At 40.5% G+C, this 20,163-nt stretch overlaps 1 pseudogene; it reads right to left on the minus strand.

Moving 5' to 3' along the window:
* The window catches only part of LOC119043494 (transcription initiation factor TFIID subunit 12-like), a 130,145-nt pseudogene that overhangs the window by 58,617 nt on the left and 51,365 nt on the right, over positions 1 to 20,163 (minus strand).

Genomic DNA, 20,163 nt, shown 5'->3' on the forward strand with positions numbered 1-20,163 from the left:
ACAAAGAGGAATCTGCAGTCCTTGAAATATCAGTAACTCAGTCCCAGAATCCTATCTTGAAGGTTTGATCCTTGACCCCATCCAGTATCCGTTATATATAGTAGCAAGTCAAATTCCTATCATCACAAGGGTGGCATGACCAAATGGGATAATTTGAGGAGTTTAATAGATAGACCATTTCTAAAGATGCGGACAGTCTATATGTGTGTGGGCTCAGTATTGTAGTAGCATTAGATGTGATTTAGTAGTATTAGAATGGTATCCATTGGGTGTAAATATTTGGGACTTAGAATCTCAGCCAGTACCCATGTTATCAGAAGCTGCCTCATCTCCACTGTCTACATTTCCTGAAGCCAGAAACTCACAGGTTTGTTGTAAGATGTACTAATTCTATTTTCACCAGTGTTGTTCAGACAAGCAGTCAGGCCAAAACTGTCTCAGTTGTTGATTTGCTGGTTAGCACTCTTCCACTGTCTGCCCACCTCCAAAGTTTTCAACTCTCAGCTACAGTCCATTCTCCTATTTTGGTTGTATGCTAACATCTTTTTAGTTCTTCTACTGTCATTTTACCAAGGTTTTCAAATGGAGATGTACACATACACACATACGCACGCACAGTTTTTGATTGGCTGTTCCAAGCATGGGCTTAAAAAACTAAATATTTTGTTTTGGAATATGTGCTTCCATTGCACAAGATATTTTTGTTACATATCATGTCAATCTACACATTTTTTAAATTAGCAATTCTGTTTAGATTTTAATTCTGTAAAATCTTGGGGTACTGGAGCTTTAAATGTTTAGTAGCATATCTGGAAAAAATTGGACCCTATTCTAGAGCCCATGATATTCTCTTATACAGTATATTTCTACTCTTTGAGCAACAAGTCAAGTTCAGCAGGAAAATCTTTATTTGACAAGAGATAGATGTGCTGTTCTATCTTCAACACATTTGGCAAGTTATTGAGAAATAAATAACTGTGGTTATATGTGTGTACATGTGTACTTGGTTACATTTAAATTATGTTCTTACTAGATTGAATAAATTTAGAAGTAAGTAACTTGTATAATAAGAGAAACTATTGATATAAAGATGATTATTGTTTTTTCCCTTAATTCCCAAAGATGTCTTAACTATTGATTGTGATTTACAACCATTAGAAGAAGGAAGTGGTAATATAACCTAAATTATAAGTGTGAAATTGTCACATTAAAGTTTATTTTCCAAAAAACATAATTTTTTCAAAATAAATTTTCAGTTAAATTCAGCAGCTCAGTCAGTGACCAAAACAAAATCAAAGCAGTCAAAATAACATAAACATAAGAATTAGCGTTCAAATCTTTTAATGTTTATTATAGTTTGAGGGGTTCTCATATAATTATTCCTATAGTTTTATTTGAAAATCTAGGGAAAATGAAATGAAATTGTGTATTTTCTTAGATGATAATAAATCGACCATAAAATACTAGTACATAATGGAGAAAATAGATTTGGCCATGAACGCCGAGGCAGCATTGCAGATTGAAGACGACTGTCAATTGGTACTTTTTGTTGGTAAAAGTTTTAGCATTAAGGTATCACAACATTGTCAAGTGATAATAACTAGACATCACCTTTGCATGCAAGCCTGTTCCACTTGGGCTGAAAAAAAAACAAGGTAAAACTTTTTCATTTTATTTTTTTCCTGATGAAGTAGTTTTGAAGAAAAGCTAGCTCATTTTGTGAGACTTTTTGTTCAGATATTTGTAATTTGAAAAACATAGCATTTATATAACTCAACTTCCATGCTTATATATGAGGAATGGGAGACCTAATGATGCTTCATTGACATGATCCGAATTTACAAGACTAATTTACAGCAGAGAGTTATTTATTTACCTATTTACTTACTTGTTTACTTATTAATCACTTTATTCATTCAACAAGTAGAATTGAGGGCCCAGTGTGTTGAAGCAATTAAGCACCTGTCCCTGCATAGTCCTTGCTCCTCATAAGCTTCTTGCAAACTGTGGGAGGTGGACATACACACAAATGGTTACACTTGATGAGGTAAGTTGGAAGATCATTGGCTGCACTATACACTCCACAAAAAAAAGAAGGGTATTGTCTTGTTCCCATTATAATGCCAGTGTTTACCATGGTAAATGCCAGTTGAATTTTCAAGCCAGAATAAGGTATTGTGAAAGCATAGAAGTGGGACATCTAAAGCTGCCTGTTAGGGGACAGTGGACTAAGAGTTAACAAGATGACAGTGTCTATGGACAATATTTCAAACTAAGAAGATATCAGAGGCAAGCATACAGGTAAAGCAATAGAAACGTCTTATAAGAGATAGCACACAAGGGTGAGGTGAAGTGTTGGAAACTGGAGAAAAAGAGATGAAATCATGGAAGGACTAGTTGGATTGTTAAGGAGCTCGTAAGACATGGAAGTCATTAAAGGTATATGGATCAGTATTTGCTATGGGATACTATAGAAAAAACAACCTCAAAATCTTAGTGGCTTGCAACATTAAGAGTTTTTGTTTTGCACTTTACATACTGGTAGCTTTGGTCTATCTGCTGTGGCTCTTTGCCCAGCTGTGAGTTTAGATCTGCTCCACATTCCAGGACCCAGACTCAGGACCTCTCCTCGTGACAGAGGGCAGAGAAGCATAAACACAAATTTAAAGTTCCATCTTGGCAAATTTTGTACATCTGCCAAAGCATGCTACAGGTTCAAATGTAACATCATTGGATGGGGAAGTATACTCCTCTCATGGGGAATGATGAGGGCATGCTGCTATATAATTCTTTCATAGGGGAAAGACAAAGAAGCATGATAATAAAATAATCTACTGCAGAGTGTTTTCAAGAGGTGAATGGCTGCCACTTTAAACAGTAACACAGAAATACATTTAGAGGAATTAAAGGAGCTGTAATCCAAAAATGTATTTGGATTTTATTTCAATATATATGCATGACATAAGACTTGGGGTGTGCAATGAGCAAATGGAAATGTTTATGAAAGTGGGATAGTCAACAGTGTTACAAAAGGAGTGACAATAAGTGGAGGAGGGGTCCTTTCCCTGAAATGACTCCTATTCCCAAAGGGGACTTAGTTTTCCTTTGTAGTTCTCTGTCAGAGCATAGTGATGGGTCAGACTCTGCAGGTGTGGAAATGGCACGCTTAGCTTGCATAGATGACTAGTGTGCAGGGATGATTCAACATTCAAGTTAGAGAGAAAGTGCCTTTCTGGGGTCATAGGCAGAGCAGGCTGTACACATTTTGCAGAACATGTTAGAAAGAAAATTCCTTCTGTAGGGAAATGACCCAAAATCATCTGCCATGTGGCAACTGTGTTCTCTCATTAATTAATTCTTTTTTACCCAATGCATAAGGACAAAATCAGTACATATCCTTCATGCATGGGAAAGTAGTTTGATTTTTTTATCATATAGTTCATGGGAAACCATTAAAGAAACATGAAGAAAATATTAGTAAAATCACCTAGGATATATACTTATAAGTGTGAACAGACACATGGACATTTATGTTCAGGTTAAGGACTTAGACTTTGGACCTAGAAGCCTGGCTCTACTCTATATTAGCTGTACAGTCCTAGGTGAACTATTAAAACCATTTTAATCCTCAATTTCTTCACCTGCGAATAGAAATTATAATAGTACTTTTACTAACATGGTTATGGGGAAATTAAACTTACAGGTGGTAACAGGTGGAGTGGCAGGATACCAAGACTAGAGTCTTGATCCAAATTGTTTGGCTTTACACTTGGCTCTGCCATTTACCTGCTGTGTGACCTTAAGCAAGTTTCTTAACCTCCCTGTGGTCAAGAAACAATTTATAGTTATGAAGAGTCATATAAAATCAATATTTGTATTCTGCATCATGCCATTATTCAATGGTTCCTAGCCCAGAGTTCAACACTTGTTCAGGTTTATTTTGTACGTACCATCAACCATGGAAAAAATACTTTTTAAGCATCCCTCAGATTTTATACCTTTTTCAATAGCTTACCACTGTTTAAACATTTTGGGAACTCATTTTTTGTACTTGCCTCTTCAAGGGTAGTTTTAAATAACATAAGCATATGCTGATTTATTCATGCATCCATTCATTCACTAGAGTCCATCTGGTTCCACTCCCATGCATTAGAAGCCACAATATATATATTTCTCTTTTAAAAAAGATTTTATTTATTTATTTTTTGAGGGGAAGGGAGAGAGAGAAACATCAATGTGTGGTTGCCTCTCATGTGCCCCCTACTGGAGACTTGGTTGGCAACCTAGGCATGTGCCATGACTAGGAATCAAACCAGTAACCCCTTGCTTTGCAGGCTGACACTCAATCCACTGAGCCACACCAGCCAGGGCACAATGCATATGTTTTTTCATAAGAAAGTGACATTAGTAACCCACCTGACCATTGAGGAGGTTCCCTTAAGGATCTAATTTTCCAGCAGCAGGACCTAAGTGTATGTTTCCCCCCATCTTTTTGTGTGCTCCATGTTCAGCTGTCAAAGACCATCTTCCCTGTGAAACTGTGTTTCCAAAGCATCGAAGTTTATGGTCTTCAGAAAATGACCTTGTAGATTGCAGTTGCCAGAATCATTTGGCAATCACGCACTGGGACTTCCTGAGTCTTCACGGACTTCTGACATCCCTAAAGGGAAGCAGTGATGTCCATCTTCCACAGCCGACTGCCGGTGACCATCATCCTCAAGACACATAAGCAGAAGACAATTCCATTACCTTGCACTTTGCACTCTGTGAAACACTTTTATATCCATTAGGTCATCGCACATTAGTAACCCTGAGAAAGAGGCAAAGTTCACAAAAAGGTAATGCTCTGTGAATAATTCTCAGCCATGGGTATTTATCTGGTCACTGGGAGGGCACTTACTAACTTACCTCTCCGAGTGGAAAGGGAAATAGCAAGAAGCTGGCATATGTTTATTCCCTGTAGGGCACAGACAATGATCCGAGGCTAATCTGTATCAGCACTGTCTCATTAAACTTTTACTTAAAAATGTATATCTTTGTGTTTCTTTTCTACTCTGCATTATTTCCATCTACTTTTATTTCTAAATAGCATTATATTTAAAAGAAACTGTACCTTTAAGAGTTCATAGTCTATGTTAAAATAAAACACAACATTTTCAAGTGGAGTGATGTAAATTGATTCATGGGAGACTGTTGGCTTTAGAATTTGATGACCCTGGTATGTATTCTTGCTCTTTCACTAGGTTTCAACAAATTCTGAATCATTTTCTTGAGCCCTTGGTTCCTTCTTCTGTAAATGGGGTGTTTCAGTTGTGAAGACTCATACAACCTGAATTACTCAGAAGCAGATCTTACAGATGAGTCATTGCACAGGAGCTAAAAAGGGCAGGTTCTGGCACCAGACTGACTAGAGTTGAATCCCACATTAGCCATTTACTAACCGTGCATCTTGGGGAAATGTAAGCCACTTGTGACTCAGTTTTCTCATCTGTAAAATGGGCTCCTCATGCAGTTTTGTGAAGAATTAAATAAGTCAATATGTGTAAATAATTTAGACTTACACTTGACATAGAGTAACTGTTGAGCATATCTTAGCAAATGTTATGGGAGGTTAGGCATCTTAACTGCAGATTCTTGGGTTTAGATATTCCTACCTCAACTCAGGGAAATATCTGAATATTCTAAGGGCCTAAAATATAGACACATTGGTTCACTAGTCCCTGGAAACTGTTATTTTAGACACAACTTGATTTAACCATGTACAGGCTTTACAAGTAACAACCTCATTTTCTAACTCCATGACATAAATTATTACTCACTCTGGGTGTCTAATTGTGAGTGTCCATACATTACCATGATGCTCTTAAGTAATGAAAACCATAGGAACTTGAGAGCTGTGTTTAGCTCTTTAATTGAAAGGTTAATTATTTAAATTGTTGAAGAGATTGTCTTCTCAGGATCTTCTTAGAAAATAATTTCTTTATTAATATTATTGTTGCTGTTGTTATTGTTATTCGGTTATACTCTGTACAATCTCATTGGCAAAGAGCTGTGCTGGGCAGGCAATGTGAAAGGAGTGTATATTCTGTTTGGAAGCGAAAGAAATGCCTAAATACAAATCTTGCAAGCACAATCAATAAAATATACTTAAAAAATACAGATCCTGCTATCCTGCTTCTTTAGACACTTCTTATATGTTGTATGGAATCTGCCACATGCTGAGAATTGATTGAATGTATTAAAAGGCTAGCAGCTCTTCCATGCAGAACGTTTCCATACCTGGGGCCCAGGTTACCATTCTGACTGCTCCATCCGACAGAAACCAACCTCTTAACCTCCACAGCTGTGGCCAAGCCTTTCATGACTGCACGACAGCGAGGGCTGCTCTTGCACACACCCCATCACATCCAAACTGCTCATCAGGTGCTCCAGCTCACTTTCAGGGTTTACTCCTTTACTACTTCTACTATAAAAAATATACTGGCTTTCCTTTTAAAAATTTGCTACTATTATCCCAGAATCACATATATTTTCAAGTGACTGAAATGTGAAAACATACACTTTTTAGCAAGACCCCAAACACGTGGTTTCAATGTCTTTCTTATGACCTTTCAATATGTGAACTATTACATACCATCTGCAATGGCAAATGAAAAAATATTTCTTACTGGGAAAAAGACTCAAATCAAAAATATTGAATAATTTTAACCTTAATTTGAGAACCTTTTCATGTTAATGCTTTTCCCCCTTTAAAACAGTGAAAAACAAGAGTTTGGATAGTGAATCTGTCTTAGGGTTCAAAATATATGTTAAATTAGATGTTAATTTTGTATGTATCAAGAAGATTCAGCCAGAAAAATGTTCTGATTAATTAAGTTTCTCTTCCTAGTAAGGTAGTTGAAAGTCCTTTCAACTGGTGGTTGAAACCCCTTTATGTAAGTCAGTACAAGCTAGTGGTGGTGGTTAAAAGCCTTTTGTATAAGTCAGTATAAGTTAGGCAATGTTGCAATAATAAGCACAACAAAATCTCAGTAGCTTCATAAAGACAAATGTTTATTTCTTGCTCTTGAAAAATCTTCTGCAGATCTTGGTGCATCCCAGGTCAGCCACCTTCTATGGAGTGACTCAGTGATTTGATGTCACTTCTATTTGAACATGTGCTTCTGTCTTTACTGTAGCAGGGAAAGAATAGCTGATGAATTGGATTACCATCAAGCCCACTCGTCAGAACTAGTTTCATGGACCTCCCCACTGAAAAGAAAGGATGGAAAATATAGTACATCCAGAGAGGAGACGGAAACTCAAACTTGTAGTGAGGTAATATTTGCTTCTCCTCCCCATACTTTTGCTAAGAATTTCGGCAGAAACAAGCTAATGAGAGATAAGTCCATTTCTGTTATTACCACCTTGAGGTGAAGGAACCAAGGGAAGCTTGCTCAGCTCTGATGGGCAGGAGTGGGGAAAGAGAATGAGTAGCTGTGAGCTCAGCTGACAAACACTTTTCAGCCAGTGTTACAGCCATTGCATTACTCACTTTGCATATGTGTTTAGTTGTGAGCATCCATACATTACCATGAGGGTCTCAAGCAATAAAAATGATAAGGGGCTTAAGAGCTGTGTTCAGCAATCAGAACCTATTTAGTTGAAAGGTGGTTGCTTATGTAAGTTATTGGGTCATTCCGAGACCCCAACCCTACTTGTCCAACACCCTTTGACATGAAAGGGCGGAACTATAACATTAGCCATGCCCAGCTTACCAGGAGGCATCTGGGGACCTGTGGGTCATCCCTACCAGGGGCAGGGGCAGGGTATTGAAAAGAGCATTGCTGTCCCTATTTCTGCCTTCTCCCCTTTGCCCAAAAATTTCATAAGTAAGCTTCTTTTATGATATATATGTTTGGCATTAAAGAAAGCTGAATTCAATTGAAGCTCATAGATTGGCTGGGAAATACCAGTTATGTTGTAAATCACTAGGATTAATGGACAAAAGAGTCCATCTTTGACTTAGTCCTATTTGTATTACAAAGGAATACTAAAATACACAAATCCTGTAACCTTCAATTACAACTGAAAAGCATTAAGGCATGAGTTCACCACTCCCAGTACTGATGGGGATACATACAAAGATGACCCTGACAGACCCTGGTCTTTTAATAAGACCGTAGTATAAGGCAATGGCAGGAATTCTCAGGACACTCAATTGGTGAAAACAGAGGGACAAGTCCAAGGTGCTGAGGTGGAGAGGAAGAGTGACTTGTTAACCCTGGTTGGTGGGCATGGAGATGGGATCAAGGGAAACTCCACAACAAGGTGTAGGGAACTAAAAAACAAATTAATACATTTCCTCCCACCTTCTAAGTCATTCTGGCTGGGCTAATAATCAAATTAACAGAGAAGAAAATGAACATTTTAATACATGTGCGTGGGAAATTGATTTACATAGGCATGAAAAATCCAAAGACAGTGAGACAACATTGAGTATATAAGACATTATTGGACAGAGGAGAAAGGAGTGATGGGGTATTAGATTTCAGAAGTGAGAATGAGGCATTTACAGGTAGTTGAGGAAGAGCAAGTCATACGGGGCAGGCAAATCCTTGCTGGGCAAATCAGAAACAATGAGCCCGAAGCCCTCTGATTTACCATACTTTTTAAAATACTCACAGGAGGATACGTTTATTGATTTTTTGTTATCAGAGAGAGTGAGAGGAAGGGGAGAGAGAGAACACTGATGAGTTTCCTCCCATAGATGTCCTTACTGGAGACGAAATGCACAACCTAGGTAAGTTCCTTGACTGGGAAATGAACCCACTAAGTTTTTGGTGTACAGAATGATGCTCCAACCAACTGATCCATCTGGCCAGGGCCGATGTACCATACTTATTTCAAATGACCTAAGGTGAGCATTCTAAAATCTCCCTTCTGAAGAGGGTTTATCTCTGACTGGCTTGGTCAGGAAATGGGGGGGGGCCCTTTTTGAGTCTTATTTCTTAATACACAGCTTAAAATCAATATTCTAAAAAGCAGCTTCAGGATGCAAAATTTTGGTCCCTTTGAAGAAAAGCCTGGACCTGAATACTGAAGGGTCAGTAGGATGTTTTGCACTGTAGGCTGAACATTATGCGGGGCTCCCTTGAAGGACACTTCTTTCAGGGCTCACACCCAGCCAGTCACTTGTTTTTATCTTTCAGAGATGAGGACCGTTGTAACTAGTCAGGTTTTCTTCTTTTCAGATTAGGGGCCCTGACAAATAATATCTTTACCTAAGATATTTTTCTTCATTTTTCTCTTTATCTTTCATCTTATTTTTGTCTAACCATTTATTCTTTTCTCTTTCTCCATGTGTTTTATGAACACATGTCTCTATGACATTTCTCTATGTCATCAACAATCCTTTTTTGAAAAAATGACAGAAGAAAGAATAGGGTGTTTTGTGGAATTCTGCATAGTTTGGTTTTTTGGAAGGCAGGGTGAAAAGAGGAGAGGCATAATATTTTATCATTAGCATAATGTGGGGGATGGATTGAAGCAAAAGCCCAGGAAACAAATGAGGAGTTCTTCTATCATTTATAGAAATAATAAAGGCCTACACACTAGGGCAGTAGCCCTGACACTGTGAACAGAGAAAACTAGATTCAAGAAATAGTTTGAAGATATACTGTGCAAAGCATGAGGACCACTTGAGATCAAGACTGACTTTCAGATTTCTGGTTTGAGTAACTGGGTAGATTGTGGGTCCCCCTCATGAAACTTGAAAAAGAGAAGGAGAAAAATAAAAGATCTGAAATGAATTTTATTTTGCTCCATTGAGTTTGTGACTCCCATGGCAAATCTAAATTGTGACTTTGTGGCTCAGTTGAGGCTGCGGGACACAGGGCTAGTAGTTGAGGATGCTATTCAGAGTATAGCTGAACTAATCATTTACCATAAAATGCAGGTAGAGAAGGGGATGAATAAAATCAAATGGGGCTGAGACACCAAGAGAAAATTATGGAATTCACAAGATTAATACTTTGACTGATAGAAATGATAATAGTTGGCAAAGAAGGAGGGGAAGTGGTGAGCAAGCTTGTGGGACTACAAAATTCAGGAACTCAATAGGAAGAACCACTGGAGGTAGTAACCTGGCCCAGGATACTGTCCTAGGAAGGAGCTGTTCATGGACACAGCTGGTGATAGTCATTGTGATAAAGAAGATTATAATCTTTCCATGAAGAGGCAGATTCTTATGTGCATTGACTATATGACAGTAATACGTAGGTTGTTGGTAGGTAAGTATACGGACAGGTCAAGTACATTATAGTAGGTGTTAATAGATTCAATGAGGAGATTTCATAGGTGTGTCAACAGGTGACATGGAATTAGTTATAGTGCTCTAAGTGGGATTTAAGCCCTTCCACGTGATCATAAAAAAAGCATTCCAAGGACCCCCACACAGGAGACTGTGGGGTGGCAAGACGGTTTATTCATGTGAAAATAAAAGCTGTCCCCTGGGTTTCCAAGATCCTATCTCCATCTAGTATGCCATGAAAGGTACAGTTTGATCTGCAGAAGGACCAACACTATAGCTAGTGTCTAGTTTCTGCTTCATAGAGTTTCGTCCTTTGGAGCCCACAGGTGGCTGCTAAGTGGTCTCAGCCCCCAGCCGGTAGCTTAGTTTGTTCCCAGCTGCTCTGGCTGTGGGACAGGCAGCTGCTAAGCCCACATGACTATAAAGAGAGAACATGGAAATACAGGGCAGGAGTGTGTTTCTGGGTGGGCAAGGGAAAGAGAAAGAGCTTCTTTGTTCCCCTGGAGTTATAACCAGGAGCTTGGGTTTAGGATGGGCCAAGTGATTTCTCAAAAAGACCAATCAATCTCCCTAACCTTTGTGGGTTTCGCATAGGTCCACACCCCCTAGTGGGACTGAAAGTCCTCTATGGTCCAGCATGGTTTCCTGTGTGCCCGCCCAGCCACAATCTGGTACTGGAAGGGGGAAAGGAAGAGTGTCAATACCCTTGGTGGAGAAATGCTATAACCCTCTGGAGTGTGAGGCTGCAGCAAGGAAACAGGCTCACCCTTCCCAGTTTATTAAACTCAAGGTCTAGTTCCCTTTTCTTTTTTCTTTTATCAATATCGAGCTAAACGCCAATGGTAACAATAAAAGTTAGCTGTTGGGAAAAACCTTTCTTCGATTTAGAGCTCAAGGAGTAAGTGGCATTTCAGCATTCCAGATTAGGCTGAGGTGATGAGAATAATTTTCCCTAAGTGTTTCACAAGGCTGATGTGTGGGCAAATGAGATAAGAAACCTGAACGTACATGGCAGGAGCACAAACATAGGAGGCATTGAAGATATTGAACCAAAATTCAATCCCCTACAATGATTACCCTTCCCACTCATAGGAGTTTGCTCACAGTGGCCTGAAGTTGTTTTCACAAGTCCAGTCATGACCTGAATGCAAACTTTGTTGCCATGTAACCCCAGGAATCATAGCACTGGTGCACGATTCATTGATTCAAGGTGCACTGGTGCAAACACAGAGCACTAGTTGAATATGAGGGTAGCGGGTAAAAATAATATTAAAACTGGCATGGATATATGAGATAGTAGAAATAAAAATTCACTTACATGTTTAAAGGCAAGGAAGACTTTGTAGAAATGTCAAGATTTGTGTGGGTACTTTTGTTCTACCCTACAGTATTTTGGGGGACTGTGCTTTCTTTCTCCCTGACTGCTAGCCTGCCTACTAGTGGGAAAGTGGGAGAGTTCACAGTCACACCCTTCAGATGCTGGAGGCAGTTCTGAAAAACAATGCCAAAGTCACTCTTTGAAAGGGTTGCCTGTGTAAATGGACAGCTTCCTGAAGTGCTGTCCTAAAATGTCTGAGAATCATTTGGAAGCGTGAACTCCAGAAACTTTATCGAAGGCATCGGGAACACTTCACACATTCCCATTAGAAATAACCTAAAGGTCTGATTGCTGCAGGGTAACCGAACCAATTACAACTTATCTTTACAATGGAACATCAGTAAAATGATGATGTAGACACATATTCAGTTATATGGAATCATGATACATGATTTTTTAAAAGGATATTATAAAAGTGTATCACATAAAACTGAGTGATTATTTATATATCCCAAGGTCATAAGAAATAATCAGGAAATATATATATACATATATATATGTTATTTGGGAGTAGTAAGATTTCTATATATGTGTGTGTGCCGTTTAAACTGTGTTTCTTTTTGTACATCAGTATTTTCTGATTTGTGTACAATAAACACATATTGCTTATGTAATAAACATGATAATAAAAATAAAATAAATAGCATATCTATGGGGAACTCACCACAACATTGAGCCTCAGTAAGCCATTTCAGGAAGAACGGAAGTTTATTTACAGTGGATGAGTTAGTACAGCCATTTTTCTGTTCCCACCACCGTCTTACAGTCCCGTCCCGTGAAACTACCCAGCCAGCTTCGTGGTGGTTGTCGGCTGTGTGTGTAGAGTATTCCCTGCTGACGTGCTCTCACTGTGCTCTGCAAAACACACCAGCTACAATACCTGCCAACCTTTGAAGGTCATTGACAGCTTCCTATTATCTAGTGCAAACGGGCTTTATGCTCTCACGTTATTTTTTGGCTCTGCTCCTGATTTGAGTCTTAAGGGAAAGTCTTCGAGCCAGCTTTAGAAGGAGAGGCTGTTGTCATTTGTGAATGCAGTTAATTAGAATAACATTTGCTTTCAAGTATTCAATATTTGGTATGATTATCAGACCTAAAGGTTATGTTGTTCTATCAGATGAGCTGGGCTCCCAGGGATGTCTGTTCTCTCCCCAGACTGGAGCTGGCTAAATATAGGAATCCGAGGTGGATAGCAGTAATTGTCTGAGATATTAAATCTGCACATTGTAATGATCAAGGTTACTTAAGTCTCGTGGCATAATTGGCAGATGGATTTCCTCTGTGGGGACAACTGGCTCAGTTCACAAAACTTGGAAAGTGCAGGAGGAACAGGCTGATTCCCTTGAGCACCCCCGCAGCTATAGTGGGTCAAGGTTGCTACTTCAGAGGGAAAATCAGCCCACTTGATTAGGGGAAAGGCTGTCTGATTATTGACAGGACCTGGACTGCATTCCTAAGTGGATGGCAATTAAATTGCCCAATTAAAAGAAACCTTCTCCGTACAGAGCCTGAAATCCCACCCCTGCCTGATTTCAACAATCAGCTGCATACCTAACTAAACTGGCCCAAGCATTATATGTGCCTGTGCTAGGGAGTAACTTCTCCGCTCTCTTTAAGGATTTGCTGATGAAAACAATGTAACAGAAACTGATCAAGGTTCTGTTTTGCTCTGAGCCATGCTTCAGGTGGAGCTGGGGTAGGAAGCTATCATTTTACTATTTTGTATAATCATCTGCTTTGGAAGAAAAAAAAGAAATAAACATAGTATTTGGTAGGGGCTTGGGGAAGAGGAAAAAGGAAGCTAGTATGGGAAAAGTGGCTTCTGATTCAGGCAGCACTTCTAAATTATACCCTCCACCCCCTGATACTAACACGCAATTTCGCTCAAGCAACTGTAGTTCATTGTAAGAGAGAAAGATGCCTGAATAATATTAGGGACAATGTTCAGTGGGGCCCCAGCTCATGAATATTGTTAAAAGGAAACCCTGGCTGCTTTGATGGTTTCATTCATCAAGTTCTGGAGGAGGAATCTTGGTGTTCTGGGTACATTTATGCTTCTAATCTTTGTCTTCAATAAACTATATCCCTGTTTCTCAAGGATTCTGTTTCCATTCCCTTTTCCTAAATGCTTAGCCTGGTTAAGGCTGACAGAAAGCTTTAAAAGCAAACTTCTTACTGCTTGAGAATTTGCTTTCAGTCCTGGTGACTGATGTCAGATTCTCTGAGGCTTAAGTTGCCAGATTTTGATACTCTTGAACTGCGTCAGTCACACACTGTTAAATTGGGCTTCAGTAGGCCCCTCCAGGGAGATTGGAAATTTGGAAGTTTGATATCCCAGTTTGTTCAGCAAAATTTTTACTGAGGTTGCTATATCCTGCAGATTGTAGGAAATGATCCAAACCTTGGTCTCCACCCTCAAGGAAAATTACAGGCTGATTAGCCCAAGTCCAAGTTTTTATCTTCATATATTGTACATCCATAAAAATGCAAGTTATAGTTATATAGAAAAATCACAACATGGCTCATGTAAGAGAACATTCCAGAAGATATACAGTTAATGGTAAATAAGAAATGTCATTCATTTGTGCTGAGAGGTCCAGGAAAGAAAAAACACTGATCAGAGCAGTTTCCTGAAGGATTTCAGAGTGGAAATGGGAAGGTTCAAAATTTACCTTCACTATTAATTTTTACTTTCCTGAGGTTGAATGACACATGTCCTGGGCATTTCAGAGCTTAGAAGGAGCTCATCTCACTGCAGATCAGAGAAGGACTGAAATAGTGGGCTAGATGTGCCACTGCAAAATGCAGGGAATAGAGAACTAGGGTGATCTCAGGGCTGTTGCAGCTGCAGGTCAGAAGTGGTGAACTTGGAGATGCTGAGAATCAGGGAGCACGCTCACAGCTCACAGGCACATGGGTGCCCCGCCCCTCCCATGATTTAGCTTCCTATCCAGCTTGTTTTATCAATATACTCTGTGTCTGCTGGAAGTCTTTTCTTTTCTCTTTACTTACTACTGTTCAGCTACAGCATGGCTTCTGTTGACTTGTGAGTTTTTCTTACTGCCTTCTCTCCTCCACAAGAAAAGTTGATTGGTTACTGTTTGGTTATCTATTGCTGTGTATCATTATCTTTAAAACTACAACTATTTTTATTTGCTTGCTATTGTGCGGGTCAGGACTTCCCACAAGGTGAGCAGACATGGTTCTTGTGCATTCCCGGGTGTCCATAGAGATAGGAGCACATCGGGTCTCTTCTTCATTCCCACGTGGTGCCTGATGAGGAAGGGGCTGGCTGGGGCAGCCTGACTGGAGTCAGATGTATAGGGACTTATCTTCCCCTGTTGGCTGAGCTCCTCATTTCTCTCCAAGATCTCTCCCTTCCCACTGGTTCTTTCTCCTTGTCTCTGTAGCTGGGTGTCTGGATGTCTCAGGCAGTGGCTCAGTGACACCAAGACAGCAAAAGCAGAACCTGTTTTCAGATAAAGAAAAGCTAGACATTCAAGTGGTAAAGATATATTTACTCACTAATAACTCTTGCAGTATTGAAGAGAGTCCAGCATGAACTGAGCTCACCTTCACTGAACTTGTTATGGGTGGAAGTGAGGTTCTTGCAGTGTCTAAAGAAGTATTTCCTGAGACCTGCAAGGGAGGATGTAGCTCTGTGGTACGGTTTACTGATGATGTACAATTAAGGGGGATCCCCTTCTGACTTCTCAATGTCCCATCTCTGTCTGTCTCACCATGGAAAAGTCCAATCTGGACTTCAGTAAGGCCAAGTTGAAGGCCACTGCCCAGAGTCTATGCTCCCTATTAAAGTCCAGTCCAGTCCAGTCCAGCATCTGGCTAGCTCAGTGTGTTTCCAGCTGCAGTCATTGCTGTGCTGTGGTCTCCAGACTCCCACCTGGAGGCCATGGGCCATGTGGCTGCTAAGGTGTGGCCATAGAGAGAACAGGTGTGTGCACCTTGAAAGTGTGGGTCATAGGCAGGAGAGAGAGGGAGAGATTCTTTGTTCCCTTGGGATTATAATCTGGAGCTTAGATTTAGGATGGACCAGGTGCTTTCTCAAAATGACCATGCAGCCCTGACTAGTGTGGCTCAGTGGGTTGAGCATTGTCCCAAAAACTAACAGGTCACTGACTTAATTCCCAGTTGGGGAACATGCCTGGGTTATGGACCGGGTAGGTCCCTGGCTTGTGGTGTACAAGAGGCAACCAGTTGATGTTTTGCACATTGATGTTTTTCTCCCTCTTTTTCTCTCCCTCCTTTCCTCGATCTCTAAAAATAAATAAATAAAATCTTTTTAAAAAAATGACCAATTAACTTCCAAAACTTTCATGGCTTTTGGATGGGTTTATACACCCTACTTAGACTGACAGGCCTCTATGGTCCAATGCGTCCCCCCTGTCCCCAGCAATCTGGCACTGGAGGGGGGATGGGAGGAGTGTTAATCCCCTTGGGGGGAAAATGCTGCGATTCCCTGCAGTGTGAAAAGCTGTTGCTACCTGGTGAAGCAAATGAGCTCCTGCTTCGCAGCTTATTTAGCTCAATGTCTAGTTGTCTTTGCTCCCCTTTTCTAGTTAAATACACACAGTATCAAGTCCAAAGGCAGTAGACTTTAAAGGCAGACGTGTGCTAGGGGAGAAGCACTGAAGCGTTAGTCCACGTGACTTGACTAGGCCTCCGGGTTTGATAATTGGCACTTGTCTGGAGGCGAAACTTTTCCTATCTCTGTGACAGGAGGCAGCAGTGCCCGTTGAAGCAAGGTCTCTGCTGAAAGGCGGCCCTTATCTTTCCCCAGGAACTAGGAGCAGGGGCTACAGTTATCTCCCGGAACGCTTGCCTTCCAAAGGGACAGCTCTCACTTCCCAGAGGAAATATTCTGCATAGTAAATTTACATCTCAAAAGGCACAAAAAAGGACTTATAATTGCAAGCTTTCTAAAGCCACTGTTCTAGGAGGGGGTCCAGGGGCCTATTTATCACCAGATTGTGGCTGTAACAAACAATAAATTCTCCTGGCAGTGTGGAGTTTTCTCAGGCAGGCATTTGAAGGAGAGGTCGGTGCCATCCTAGGAACGTGGCCTTGCGATGCTAAGAGGTAGAGGCCTTTAGATGGAGCTGTAATGTGCTGAGAGTTTTTTAGTTCTCACTGCCAGGCATTCTTAGGCTGTAGGCCTAAAATTCCAGAACTTCTCTGCTGCATTCTGTCTATTAAAGCCAGGCAACAGGCCCGCCCCAGATTCGAAGAGTGAAGACAGCACAAGAATTCACAGTAAGAGGCATGTTTATTGGGTCCACTGTGGCAGATGACTGACACCGCAGTTGCATTTGTCACTAACAAGTGTGGACTGTTCCTGTGGGAGAGAATGCCCATGCCAGGTCCCCAGCCAACTCCTACGCCATTGTCTCTCTCCTAGGTAGAAGCCTGACTCTGGCTCCCCTCATCTGTGGCAAACGTGGCTGAAATTATCACCATGAAATCCTCAGGAAGCAGAAAAATCTACACAGAAGGCATTCCCCTCCAGCAGCTGTTCTTTCAGATAGATGTTCTTTGGCATAACATTTCACGAGCCTCCTTAATAATGAACAACGAGCTTGCAAGTCAGCTCCGATTTGGACCTCAGAATATTTAGGTTTTGTGTCTCAGGGGTTCAGAGGTAACTGTTGCAAATTATTATTTTTTAAAGATGGTCATCATTTTTGTGGTGGCTGTGGCGATTGCTGCTGGTGTTTACTGCTTTGGGGAGTCAGCAGGACCCCACAATCTTACTCCTGTGGCTTTTTTCAACTCAGACCAGTTTTATTGAAACATATGGCAGGTATTGATAGGCTAGTTAGTGTTAACCCAACTTAATTTGCAGGGGGGGGACTTCAGGTCAGATTTATATATACTCTAGAGCAATATTTTCAATACATTTTTTATGACGGTTCACCTAAAAAATGATGGCTATACTCTCTGCAGTTTCCATTATGTTGCTTGTAGCTGAGCCCTTCCCCCCAACAAGAATGCCTGTTGGAATGAAAATGTGAGAAATAGTGATTATCAGAGGAATAACCCTAAGTCTGCTCTGATTTATAGATTATACATGTTCGAACAAATCATTTGCTACCCTATGCATTGCAACTGCTGCTAGAGGGAAAGCCATATAGCAGTTTAGAGGGCAGACTCCAGTCAATTCTGTATTCGATTGCTTGTTTCAATTACCTAAAACAGTGTTTTTAAAATTTCAGTCTGCTAGGAATGACGTTATGTTACAGAGTCATATTCAGTAAGGGTAGGACCAGGTCTGAGATTCCACACAGCGGATGCTGCTGCTGTTGGTTCAGGAATCATACTTATAGTAAAACATTTTATTTAAATCAGTGAACTTCTTTTTAATCCTCATTTGAGAATATATTTATTGATTTTTAGAAAGAGAAGAAGGGAGAGAGAGAGAGAGATTGAATGAGAGAGAGAGACAGAGAGAGAGAGGAGAAACCAGTGTGAGAGAGAAACATCAATTGGTTGCCTCTGGCAGGCATCCTACCCGGGGAGAAAACTCACAGCCTAGGCATGTGCCCTGACCAGGAATCAAATCCACAACATCTGGGTCCATGAGATGATGCTTCGACCAACTGAGCCACCTGGCCAGGGATAATCAATGTATTAAACTTTTAATATGATTATTCAAAGTAAAGAAAAATAACTCAATCTTTGATCTGGGGGTACCTATATTTTAGCAGGAGAAGATAGACAATAAAGCATATACATAATAAGTAAACAAATATAATATGTTAGGAGGTATTAAGTGTTATGGACAAAAGAAAAAATAAAGCCAAGCGAAGCTGTCAGGACCAGTTTTTCTTTCACATCAGTCTGACCCCACATGATATATTTTTCTTCATTCATCTGATAGATAAATACTGAAGACCTGCCACATGCTAGGGACTGTCTTAGTTATTGGGATGACTGAACTGATGACTAATGGAATGTGGGCCTGGCCTTCAGAGAGCTCACCTCTCTCTTATTTGGTCTCGCATGAGACCGATCACAGTTCCTTCCATACATAAAGTCCTTTCACATGTGGTACCCAGCCTCCCTAAAGGCCCCTAGCAGTACCCACCTCCTGGTATTCATATCTTCGTGCAAACCCCTTCTTTTGATTGTGGGCTTGATCTAGTGACGTACTGCTAATGAATAGATGCAGCAAAAGTGATGGGATGTCACTTTGGAGATCAGGTTACAAAAGATGGCAACTTCTGACTTACTCAAACTCTCTTGTCCTCTATTCTTTCTGTGAGCATTCATTCATGGGGAAATAAACAGCTGTTTTGGGAGTAGTTCTTTGGAGAGGCCCACATGGTCATCGGCCTATGCAAACTGGAACCTACGACCAATCCTTGGAAAACTCTGGCTTCTGACAAAACACTGATTACAGATTTGTAGGAGACCCTGAACCATTGGACCAAGCTAGAACACACTCAGGCTCCTCACCCCTTTCCTTTAGCCTTTATGCTGTGGAGTAATTTGTTAAGCAGAAATAGATGCCAAGGCACATGCATCATACACATGCTGTCTCCTTCTCTCACTGATTCAACAAACATTTACTGAGCATCTACTACATGCCGGATTCTTTGCTAGGTGCTAGGAAACAGTGGAGACAAAACAGACATGACCCCAGCCTGACATTGTGATGGGAAAGGCCAACTTAAACATGTTAATTAATTCATAATTTCGATTTTAACATTTAAAAATAATTTAACATTTTATAAACTGCTTTAGGTATTTGAGAACTTGAAGGGGAAGGGCTGAGATTTTAATATATAACCATGATGGTAGAGGTGAAAGAAATGGAAAAGGCAACTGCTGAGAAAGGACTGGAGGAAAACTCTCAAGAAAGAGACCTTTAAACAAAGACTGGCTGGGTGGGAAGCAGGTAACCAGGAGGAGAGTAACCAGGGAGAGCAAGCAACCTGTGCTAAGCTTCTGATGCAGCAATGAGCAAGGTGCTCCGAACCTGTAAGGACGCTCCTGTAGCCTGAGTGAGGAGGAAGTATTGGAGAATTCTGGAAAGAGAGATGGAGCCTAGATCATGCAGTGTCTTGTCAGCCATGGAGAAGAGTTATGATGGTATTCCAATGGCAGTGGAAATGCCTTTGAAGGGCTTTAAGCAGGGGGCAACATGGTAAAATACATGCTTTGAAGAGATTACCCATACTGGCAAGTGAAAGACAGATTAAATGGGGTAAGAGTGGGGATGGGGAGATCAGGTGGAAGCTGTTTTGGTGGTTCAGGCTCAAGAAGTTTGGGACATGCACTGGATTTCTGAAAGCAGAGATAAGATGCAGTAGATGTGTTTAATATTTACAACACCCTTCCCAACCTGCTCTCACAAACACTCAGAATTTTCTTAGACTTTACCTTTTCCAGGGAACTGCTCCAGATGTGCCAGACTTGGCTAAGACACACTCCTCTATGCAAATCAGCCATAGAATTTAATAACATATAATAATAA

Source organism: Artibeus jamaicensis, unplaced genomic scaffold (genome assembly GCF_021234435.1).
Source record: "Artibeus jamaicensis isolate MK-2021 breed Jamaican fruit bat unplaced genomic scaffold, CSHL_Jam_final contig_519, whole genome shotgun sequence".
In the NCBI taxonomy this organism is placed as follows: Eukaryota; Metazoa; Chordata; class Mammalia; order Chiroptera; family Phyllostomidae; genus Artibeus; species Artibeus jamaicensis.